General features: G+C 43.0%; 1 long non-coding RNA gene across 1 annotated transcript; it reads left to right on the top strand.

Moving 5' to 3' along the window:
• Window positions 1–5,179: 5,179 nt before the first annotated feature.
• LOC141097532 (uncharacterized) lies at window positions 5,180–8,767 on the top strand. The gene is made up of 5 exons (XR_012233989.1): window positions 5,180–5,244; window positions 5,328–5,391; window positions 5,479–5,554; window positions 8,390–8,429; window positions 8,674–8,767. It is a non-coding gene; the product is annotated as an uncharacterized lncRNA (long non-coding RNA).
• The last annotated feature ends 240 nt before the right edge of the window (window positions 8,768–9,007 follow it).

The raw sequence follows: 9,007 nt of genomic DNA, 5'->3' as shown, positions 1-9,007 counted from the left end.
AGAGCAGGAGGTAAGGGACTCTGTAGAAAGTGACATAATCCCTGGAAGCTGAGCCAGGGGGAGGGAGCAGTGCTCCGCCTGTGATGCACAGCAGATGTGATCACTATCAGACTTATTGGACTTTCTACATTTCTTCTGCCTAAAATTACAAACCATCTGTAAAATAAAAAATAATTTTACAAATTTTTATAACATACGTTTCTGGAAAAGTCGGTGACGGCGATACATATCATCCATGGTACCATACAGTCCTATAAAGAGAATCTGGTATTAGCAGGGAGGGGGATTAGAAAATAAAAAGGATCTGCATTGTTTTCTGAAACAGCGCCACTCTTGTCTCTTGACTGGGTTTGGTATTACAACTTTGCTCCATAGAAGTAGATAAGGCTAAAACTTTAATTCCAGACATTGCCAAAGGACAAGAGTGGCGTGCTGTTACAGGAACGGAGGCAAATTTTATTTTCTACCCTTGGAAACAAATTTAAGGTTATGCTATGTGACATGTGCAAACATCACTGTGCAAGGCGTGGAGGAAGTGGACTGCAATATTATACATTGTATGTGCTGTATATTTAGGTGATACCTTCCTGCTTGCAAAAACCCCATACATGTGATAAGTTTTTTTTACTCTGTTCCATTGTTGTCCTCTCTGCCTGGACATGCACCTACAATTGTCAGAAATACCTCTTTAAAGGGAATCTGTCAGCAACACCCCCCCCAAAAGAGTTATATGTTAAGGTAGCTCTTTCAATGACTAATCCAGCAATACCCTTACATGGCCAATCTGTTCCTCTGTTGATGAGAAATCAGATTTTGAATTTGCAAATGTGGTTGAAGAGCTAAGAAAAATCTGAAGCCTCTGTCACTCCAACTCTATTCGCTGTCTCTTTCCACTTGACTGACAGCCTCTTTGCTGAGTGGCTCCAGTAAAGAAGGAGAAGGTGGCGCTGGGCGGTGAATAGAGCTGGAGTGACAGAGGCAGGAGATCTATCAAAGCTCTTCAGCAGAGCTGGTGTGACACAGGATTGAGATCTATCATAGCTCTTCAGCAAAGCTGGAGTGACAGAGGCTTGAGATCTATCATAGCTCTTCAGCAGAGCTGCAGTGACAGAGGCTTGAGATCTATTATAACTCTTCAGCAAAACTGGAGTGACAGAGGCTTGAGATCTATCATAGCTCTTCAGCAGAGCTGCAGTGACAGAGGCTTGAGATCTGTCATAGCTCTTCAGCAAAACTGGAGTGATAGAGACTTGAGATCTGTTATAGCTCTTCAGCAGAACTGGAGAGACAGAGGATTGAGATCTATCACAGCTCTTCAGCAGAACTGGAGGGACAGAGGATTGAGATCTATAACAGCTCTTCAACAGAACTGGAGGGACAGAGGACTGAGATCTATCACAGCTCTTCAACAGAACTGGAGGGACAGAGGATTGAGATCTATCACAGCTCTTCAACAGAACTGGAGGGACAGAGGATTGAGATCTATCACAGCTCTTCAGCAGAACTGGAGGGACAGAGGATTGAGATCTATCACAGCTCTTCAGCAGAACTGGAGGGACAGAGGACTGAGATCTATCACAGCTCTTCAACAGAACTGGAGGGACAGAGGATTGAGATCTACCACAGCTCTTCAGCAGAACTGGAGGGACAGAGGATTGAGATCTATCACAGCTCTTCAGCAGAACTGGAGGGACAGAGGACTGAGATCTATCACAGCTCTTTCACAGCCGTGGAGTGACAGAGGCTTGAGATCTTATTATGAGATAAACGTGTGCACAACTATATGGTGGTGCCAAGATAGGTTCCCAAACCATGACAATGTGTAAAGAAGAACCTAGCACTCAACTTATGTTCATGTGAAACAAATAGTTTATTTCATCCCAGACAGAAGTACGTCAAAAAACGTTTTGGTCTCAAACACAGACCTTCGTCAGTTACTGTGAAAAAGACAATAACACAATAAATGTGAATTCGTATTCAAGACTGTGGGTTGGGGGGAAAAAAAATATAACAACAAAAGTATATACAAATAATCATTGGCGAACATGAATAATGTTCAAGAAAAGCATTATAGAAGAAATAGGTCGAGACACAATTTATATGTGATGATAGGAGCTGAGAGGAATGACATACCGTACTGCAGAGAGAGCGGGACGAAAAATAGTCAGCTAGAACCAAAGATAGGTGCTGGATATCATAGGGTTAATACCTGTGATTTAATGAAAAAAAGTGCGCTGTATGAATAGTAACAAATAAATAACGTGGGGGGCGCAATAGATGGGTTAAAACATACCCGTGTAGGAATGAACTGAAGCTCGTCCAGTCAGGGGAGAAAGGAAGGCTCAAATGACAGGGAGTATGATTTACTGTCATTTTTGTGAATATGGGTCATTACTGTACATTGTTCCCTATTGTGATACTATATGACCTTTCCCCTCCGGCATATACGTTTTTATGCTCTTGTATATTCTGGATGACTATACTCCGTTTTGTATCTCCTTAGAGCCGTCTATACTGAATTCCGGGCATCACCTGTCATGAGCACCTACTCAACATATTCCACTGAATAGCTCACCATGAGGCTATGTGCACACGTCCGGAATTCCTGCGGATTCTATGCGTTTTTGCTGCGTTTTTTTGCCGCAAAAACGCTGCAAAAATGCATAAAATAAGCAACCCATTGAATTCAATGGCATTCCGCACATGCTGTGCTAATGCTGCGTATTTTTCCGCAGTAAAATCGCATCGCGGAAAAATATGCAGCATGCTCATTCTTTTTGCGGAATCGCAGGAATTCCGCCCACATAGGAATGCATTGTTCTGCTTACTTTCCGCATGTGGCTGTGCCTACCATGCGCAAAGTAAGCGGAAAATGTGCGGATGGTACCCACGGTCTGGAGGAGAGGAGACTGTCCTCCAGGTCCTGGGTACCATATCCCTGTAAAAAATAGAATTAAAATAAAAAATCGTGATAATCTCACCTTCCGGCGTCCCCCACAGCGTTCCCAGGCCTCAGTGATGCTCCCGGCAAGTCCCGTTCCCAGTGATGCCTTGCGACAATGACCCTTGATGAAGTCACGGTCTCGCAAGATGCTACGTCATCACAGGTCATTGTCGCAAGGCATCGCTGGGAACGGGACTCGACGGGAGCATCGCTGAAGCCTGGGGACGCTGCGTGGGACGCCGGAAGGTGAGAATATCAAGATATTTTATTTTTTTTGTTATTTTTAACATTATAACTTTTACTACTGATGCTGCTTAGGCAGCCTCAATAATAAAAAGTTGGTCACACTTGTCAAACATTATGTTTGATGAGTGTGACCAACCTGTCAATCAGTTTTCCAAGCGATGCTACAGACCGCTTGGAAAACACTAGCATTCTGCAAGCTAATTATGCTTGCAAAACGGTAGTTTTTCGTGGGAATTACGCAGGAATTACGCATGCGGAATTCTAGCGTATTTCCCACGGCAGGGAGTTGCGGAATTGCCGCACATAGCCTAAGTCTCACCTCATCCTGGATACTCTATTCATATATTCTGGCTTTTACTAGACTCTTCATTCCCATGATCTATTATAACGTCTACAGATTTTTGACTCCTTATTATCATATTTTATTTTTATTATTTTTTTCTTTTGATTTTTTCAAGGGGCGCTTTCTGCACTTGGGGAACACATGACTCCCTATTTTTCCTCCTCCACAGGGTGGTAACGCTAGCTTTCCACCATAGAAACGCTGGTGGAACGCATACAAACAGTGGTGGAACGCACGGCCATGTTCCTGACACCACTTCTTGTTTTGAATTGAGTGGTGGAACGCACATGTGGCGCCCCTGAGAGTTCAGTCACCACAGAGGTACTGCACCTCCTCCTGAGGTGTGGTACCCCACCATTCAGGTAAGGTGGAGACTCCTGACCACGCTCCAACACTTGCATCCCACACAACAGAGTAGTGTAGCAAAGCACCCTTTGGTGGCTCCCTGCTTGGAACACGAAGCGTGCTGGGAGGCGGGTGGAGTTTAGTTAGCATCAAAAGAGCGGGAAGAGTTTAGGATTTGGTCAGTCTGTGAGAGAAGCTACTCTGAGAGGGATGGATGAAGGAAGTGCTGCAGCTGACCTGAGTGACCTGGGTCCGCTGGCACAGGAAAGGAACATTGATAGAAAGCCTGACTCTCTCCATAAGAAAGAAGGATTTGTACGGAACATGAGGAGAGGAGGACTAAGGATTAGGGTTAGAGGAGAACCCTTCCCAAGTTCACAGCGCAAGGCCGGGGTCCGGTCCCCGAGGTTGTATGGATACTAATGGTCCTGCAGCAGACACCGGAGGAATAGAAGTTGTCACCACTTTATTCCCACACCAGACTTGGGGGCACAACAGCAAGTGAGTGAGCTGGGACTTAGTAGCAAGGAGTCCCCGAAGCAGGCTACAGCTGTCTGCCGTACAAGTAGAGTTCATAGGAACATCTGACAGGAGGAACTCCAGTGTAACTCAGCACTGTGAGTACTTCACTATAGGCACAAAAGGGAGACTTTCAGAAAAGGCACATATGTTGGCGGAGTGTTGGAAAGGAGTACTTCATCTTGCCTGGAAGTTGGCTGAGCCCCTGACCCGGAGGACACGGCACAGAGGTGGGCACCGGTACCTGCAACAGACTGTGAGTAAAGCTTTAGAACTACATGCCCTGGTGTCCTCCACTTATTCCTGCATCAACACACCCAGCACTGCTACATCCTTGTGCCTAGCCCTGCACCATTCATGTCTCTCCCCTATCTCCTCATCTACACTGCCCTGGGACTACAGCCCTGCCTGTGGAGGGCTACACCATCATTGCTGCACCACACCATCTGTCCCAGAGGATCTGTCTGCAGCGTCGGCTTAACATCTTCATTGCCGAATACCACAGGTGGCGTCACGAAACATTCATTAATAAACTTTATTCCATCACTCAACATTCCCCCCTTTTACAATGGACGCCCAGGGCCACGGACCGGGTCACTGCCACTGTGACAACCCCCATTGAAATCCACCGGGCCCGGCTCCGAGTACCCCGCTGCCCTTGGTGCGAGGGCGATCCACACACTTGTTCCCTGGAGCGCAGGAGAACTACCGCTGACGTCACTTCCGGTTTTACCGGCATCACGGCACAGCGTGACTCATCTCCCGTCCTTCTTTCTTTTTATACCCAGGCACTTACGACTCACTTCAGACCAGCGGTGGATGCCGCGTCTGCACCGCCGTGTCCCAGGTAATGTGCTCGCAGTCATTTTCTTGCAAACGTGGTTTTTTCCTCATTTGGCCTTTAGAATAAGGTGCGGTTTCTGCTTTCAGGCAGCATTCATCTGAGCCTTCCTTTCTCCCCAGACTGAACGAGCTTCAGTTCATTCCTACACGAGTATGTTTTAATCCATCTATTGCACCCCCCACGTTATTTATTTGTTACTATTCATCATACAGCGCACTTGTTTTCATTAAATCACAGGTATTAACCCTATGATATCCAGCACCTATCTTTGGTTCTAGCTGACTATTTTTCGTCCCGCTCTCTCTGGAGTACGGTATGTCATTCCTCTCAGCTCTTGTCATCACATATAGATTGTGTCTCGACCTATTTCTGCTATAATGTTTTTCTTGAAGGTTATTCATGTTCACCAATGATTATATGTGTATACTTTTGTTGTTTATATATTTTTTTCCCTTTTTCCCCCAACCCACAGTCTTGAATATGAATTCACATTTATTGTGTTATTATCTGTTTCACAGTAACTGACGAAGGTCTATGTTTGAGACCGAAACGTTTTTGACGTACTACTGTCTGGGATGAAATAAACTATTTGTTTCACATGAACATAAGTTGAGTGCCAGGTTCTTCTTTACACATATGCTTGAGATCTGTCATAGCTCTTCAGCACAAATGGAGTGACAGAGGATTAAGATCTATCACAGCTCTTCAGCAGAACTGGAGTGACAGAGGATTGAGATCTATCACAGCTATTCAGCAGAGCTGGAATGACGGAGGCTTGAGATCTATCTCAGCTCTTCAGCCTCATTTGCATATTTAAACTCTTATTTCCCAGTAACAGAGAACACACTGGCCATTTAATGGTATTGATGGACTGGTCTTTCAAAAAGCTACATGTGCATATACATAGTTTGGAGGGTGAAAGCATGTTGACAGATTCCCATTAAATGCAAAACATGTCCCTTTTTGGTCTTGCACATGCACATATCTTGATATGAATGGATCCTCATAGTATTAAATGCTTCATTTTGTCCACTTAATCAAGGTTGAGATGGGCACCTTTGTCTCTTAGGCTCCATAGCCATTGCTGTACCTGCTCCCCTGATATTTTAAGCCAGTCCACAGGTTGGGAAAGCTTGAGGACAACCGTTAAAGAATTTGTAATTGAAAGCCTTCTGTTACATTTACACAGCAACCCGTTTTTTTTTTCACTAAGTGACATTAAGAAATTTAGAGAAGTGTGAAGAAAACCATTAACGCATTAGAGATGGAGCCATTTTTCATTTTTTTTACTTTTGATTTTTCCTCTTCATTTATCAAAAACAATATCTTTTTTTTCAATTGACATACATTAGCCATGTGAGTTTTTGCAGGAAGAGTTGGAGTTTTGAACGACAGCATTCATTTTACCGTACAGTTACGTTCATATATATTTGGACAGAGACAACATTTTTCTAATTTTGGGTCTAGACATTACCACAATGAATTTTAAACAAAACCATTCAGATGCCGTTGAAGTTCAGACTTCCAGCTTTCATTTGAGGGTATCCACATTAAAATTGGATGAAGGGTTTAGGCGTTTCAGTTCCTTAACATGTGCAGCCCTGTTTTTAAAGGGACCAAAAGTAATTGGACAGATTAAATAATTGTAACTAAAATGTTCATTTCTAGTACTTGGTCGAAAACCCTTTGTTGGCAATGACTGCCTGAAGTCTTGAACTCATGGACATCACCAGACGCTGTGTTCTCTCCTTTTTGATGCTCGGCCAGGCCTTCACTGCGGTGGTTTTCAGTTGCTGTTTGTTTGTGGGCCTTTCTGTCTGAAGTTTAGTCTTTAACAAGTGAAATGCATGCTCAATTGGGTTGAGATCTGGTGACTGACTTGGCCATTCAAGAATATTCCACTTCTTTGCTTTAATAAACTCCTGGGTTGCTTTGGCTTTATGTTTTGGGTCATTGTCCATCTGTAGTATGAAACGACGACCAATCAGTTTGGCTGCATTTGGCTGGATCTGAGCACACAGTATGGCTCTGAATACCTCAGAATTCATTCGGCTGCTTCTGTCCTGTGTCACATAATCAATAAACACTAGTGACCCAGTGCCACTGGCAGCCATGCATGCCCAAGCCATCACACCGCCTCCGCCGTGTTTTACAGATGATGTGGTATGCTTTGGATCATGAGCTGTACCACGCCTTCGCCATACTTTTCTCTTTCCATCATTCTGGTAGAGGTTGATCTTGGTTTCATCTGTCCAAAGAATGTTCTTCCAGAACTGTGCTGGCTTTTTTAGATGTTTTTTTATCAAAGTCCAGTCTAGCCTTTTGATTCTTGATGCTTATGAGTGGCTTGCACCGTGCAGTGAACCCTCTGTATTTACTTTCATGCAGTCTTCTCTTTATGGTAGATTTGGATATTGATACGCCTACCTCCTGGAGAGTGTTGGTCACTTGGTTGGCTGTTGTGAAGGGGTTTCTCTTCACCATGGAGACTATTCTGCGATCATCCACCACTGTTGTCTTCTGTGGGCGCCCAGGTCTTTTGGCATTGATGAGTTCACCAGTGCTTTCTTTCTTTCTCAGGATGTACCAAACTGTAGATTTTGCCACTCCTAATGTTGTAGCAATTTCTCGGTTGGGTTTTTTCTGTTTTTGCAGCTTAAGGATGGCTTGTTTCACCTGCATGGAGAACTCCTTTGACCGCATGTTTCCTTCACAGCAAAACCTTCCAAATGCAACCACCACACCTCAAATCAACTCCAGGCCTTTTATCTACTTAATTGAGAATGACATAACAAAGGGATTGCCCACACCTGTCCATGAAATAGCCTTGGAGTCAATTGTCCAATTACTTTTGGTCCCTTTAAAAACAGGGAGGCACATGATAAGGAGCTGGAATTCCTAAACCCTTCATCCAATGTTAATGTGGATACCCTCAAATGAAAGCTGAAAGTCTGAACTTCAACTGCATCTGAATTGTTTTGTTTAAAATTCATTGTGGTAATGTCTATAACCAAAATTAGAAAATTGTTGTTTCTGTCCAAATATATTTGGACCTAACTGTATAATGTACTGAAAACAGGAAAATAGTTCCAAGTTGGCATGAAATTGAAAAAAAACAAAACAGTAATTCTGACACTATTTTTTTTAGGATTTTCTGGTGAACTTGACCTGGAAATGTTGTTTAATGGGTCAGTATGGTTATGGTGACACCAAATTTATATACTGTTTTGGGGTTGTTGTGTTTTTTTACGGCTACTAAAAGAAATTTGCCAAAAATATTTGGCCTTGGTTGCCATATTCTGAGAGCCATAACTTTTTTATTTTGGGTTCATAGAATTATATCAGGGCTTGTTGTTTTGTGATTGAGCTGTACTTTCTATTATCATATTGGTGTCCATACAAATTTATGATCTTTTTATTCCATTTTTTTAGGAGGTGACAAGACCAAAAAACAGCAATTCTGCCATCTTGCTTCTTTTTATATTTCATTGGTTTGGACCATTATGCATGTGACAACACCAAATAAATAAGTAAAAATACATTATTCTTATATTTTTAATTTCAAGAAAAGGGGGTGAGTTGACATTTTTAGGGAGAGGGGCTTATATATATATATTAATATTCTTTTAATACTTTTTACATGTTTTATTTGTCCCCTTAGGGGACTTGAAATTGTGATCACTTCACCATTTATACAATATCCAAAATAGTGATTTGCTATGAAGACCAACCATAGACCATAGACAACCTCAACCCTTGCTCCTAA

This window comes from Dendrobates tinctorius, unplaced genomic scaffold (assembly GCF_039654945.1).
Source record: "Dendrobates tinctorius isolate UK_male_01 unplaced genomic scaffold, ASM3965494v1 ptg000084l, whole genome shotgun sequence".
In the NCBI taxonomy this organism is placed as follows: Eukaryota; Metazoa; Chordata; class Amphibia; order Anura; family Dendrobatidae; genus Dendrobates; species Dendrobates tinctorius.
This window is presented reverse-complemented; position numbering and strand designations above follow the sequence as displayed.